Here is a 3,234-nt window from a genome sequence, read left to right as displayed (position 1 = left end):
GAAGAATATTGAATATTTACAGGTAACGGAGTTGAGAGATAAGTTGTCAAGGGTAGAAGAGGAACTCGAGACCGAACGGAAGAATAGGGCAGATTTGGAGGCCAGACAAGCTACCTCGGCAGCTGAACAAGCCAGACAACCTGCCTCGGCAGCTGAACAGGCCAGACAAGCTGCTGCATTAGCCCAACAGACTGCTGCATTAGCCCAACAGGCCGCATTATCGGAGCATTTTGCTGCGTTTATGCGGCAGTCAGGATACGTTTTCCCACCTCCCCCAGATCCCGATAGTTAGGTTGTATGTATTCGAAGATTAAATTGTATGAATTGAATATTTTAAATGGTATGAATCCATATTTTAAATCGTATGAATTGGTTACTTTTGTTCACAGATTTGGTTTGTTATATATTATTATTTTCAGGTTTTTTAAAAATAAATACAGGATTTATGTATTTTTAAAAAAATTATTTTTTTAATATTTTACAAATTAGCGACGGATTAGCGAGGGAAAATCCGTCGCTGAAAGTGCTTGAATTTCCCTCGCAAATCCGTCGCTGAAAGTTTCTTCGCAAATCCGTCGCTGAAAGTTCCCTCGCAAATCCGTCGCTGAAAGTTCCCTCGCAAATCCGTCGCTGAAAGTTCCCTCGCAAATCCGTCGCTGATCCGTCGCTAAATACTTCCCTCGCTGATCTGTCGCTGAAAGTGTCCGTCGCAAATCCGTTGCTGATTTCCGTCACTGATCCGTCGCTGATAGCATTACCTACGACTGTTTGACCGACGGAGTATCAGCGACGGATCAGCGACGGAAACCCCTTTCAGCGACGGATCAACGAGGGAATTTTCCCTCGTTGATACTCTGCATTTTTGTAGTGACTCCCAGTTGTGCAAGGGAAGAAAATAATCAACTACACAAACACTGCTAAGATTCTAGCAACACATCACTGCTCGTAAGCATATGTGGGTGTTTATCTCCACAAAACATCCATTAACTGTTTAATGTTAAATGCATGGTTGTCTTAATTTCCCTTTGTCTAGATAGCATTGAACATGAGGCATGGATCGAATCGTTCTCATATAAGTTCAATATTGGTTTTTGGTCTGTGAAGTCGAATAAGATAACATATTTAATTGACCATCATGTATATCATCTAGGTACGATGATACAATTACATCTTCTTAATTCTACCAAGGGACTTGACCGATATCACACTCCCAACAATTAGAGGAACAAATCCCATCTATGACAATCGTCCTTCATAAGTTTCATATACATATGATAGTAGCCTTTATAACTTCCTTGTTTAGAGCAACGTTTAGTTACATCAAGGCATGACACTACTACTCAGAAGCCAACATATATCTCAAGTGTCGAAGGATATATAGACTAAATTTATTTATCAAGATTCGCCTAATGACGTCGATCCATGAAGTGACTTCTTAAAGGGGGTCAATCCAATATTCACCAACAATGAGTACATGTGAATTTGGCTCTCAACAAGACTCATATTCATCCCTATGAATATTAGCCAACCTTTACAATAATCTTCATTCATAGTTATTTCCATAAAAGTTATCGACTATGGATACATAGAATAGACAACTAATCATGGATTAAAATATATTAATACAGAACACATTCTCATTGATGAAAACAGTCATACTAGGTATTGTTGATCCATACTTTCTTAGTGATTTATTAATGATCCTTTTATACCTTGCGAAAAATACTTAGTTCTGTTTTATTCAGTTTCAGCGATCATCACTGAATCTGTTTAATGATCGATGAACATGTATTTTAAACTTCTCTAATGAGCCTTCAAGAAGACAAAACTCACACCAAAAGAACCTTCAATGATGTTAAAGATAAAACTGAAGATATAGACAAGCAGTTCGTGATCTGATGCGGTTTTCAGTGATAACAAGCATGTCTACAATCAAGTGTGAAGTTTGTTCAAGATTCAGCGAACACTGAAGAAACTCTAGAGTTATTCCAGTGCTAGTAATCAAATGAATCTTGTTATACAAGATTGGATTTTGTCTTATCCTCCTGCACATAAAGGACAATCTCATATCTCTCAAAGTAAAGCACATGTACGGAGTCACTCTATTGTCTCCAAGCATGTTTACCTACTTTGTGAAAGACTACTGTTCATATACGATCAAAAATTTTCCCCAATTTAAATGTTTCGTGGAAAAATACTTAAACACAACCATTATCTCCATGTTCACTGACAATGGTGGAGAGTATCAAGCTCTCATTCCCCTGTTCCAATCCATGTGCATTTCTCATTACACTACACCCCCACACACACCCGAGCAGAATGGCATAGCCGAACGGTGCCATCGACATATTGTTGAAATGGGTCTTGCCTTGTTACACTTTGCGGGTCTTCCTCTCACCTTTTGGTCTCATGCATTTCAAACGGCAGCTCACCTCATTAATCGTTTGCCAGCCCCAATCCTAAACTCCAAAAGTCCATTTGATATAATGTATGGTCGCTCCCCCAACTACACAAAACTCAAGCCTTTTGGGTGTCTCTGCTACCCGTGGCTTCATCCCTACTTTACCTCTAAGCTACACCCTCGTTCCACTCCTTGCCTCTTCTTAGGGTATTCTGCCGCCAAATCTGCATACAAATGTCTTCACCTTGAAACCTGCCGCATCTATCATTCTCGTCATGTTGAATGTATTGAAAACCTTTTTCCCTACAAAAACTCTCAATCTCCATCCATTTCACTTCCCACTGTGGATGAATTTTTTAGTCACACTTCACCACCCTCACCAACTCCCCATGCACCTACTCTTCCCAATTTCCTCATGCACCAAAATCCCACGTCAAGTCCTCCTACACCCACTGTTACCAACCCTTTCACTTCACCATCTTCCCTCCCACCTCTACTCGTACCACCTGCTACCACACCCACCTCACTCACATTCTTTGAATCAACTCCCGATCCTTCCTCTCCTATTCCTTCATCACAGTCAATACCTCTGTCCACAACGTCACCATATCCATCGCCTAATCCCTCACCCACTCTTCCACCCCGCCATCGAAAACCCAACCTAAAATACTTCAATTCCAAATTCGTGAACACCACCACCATTCATCCCATTCCCGTTGCCTTGGAACCTACTACCCACACTCAAGCCTCAAAAGACCCGTTATGGCGTAAAGCAATGGATGATGAATATAATGCCTTGATCCAAAACTCTACATGGGAGCTTGTCCCATCTA

Source organism: Cynara cardunculus, assembly GCF_001531365.2.
Source record: "Cynara cardunculus var. scolymus isolate 2C chromosome LG 8, CcrdV1, whole genome shotgun sequence".
NCBI classification, from domain to species: domain Eukaryota; kingdom Viridiplantae; phylum Streptophyta; class Magnoliopsida; order Asterales; family Asteraceae; genus Cynara; species Cynara cardunculus.
Note: the sequence above shows the minus strand (reverse complement) of the source record.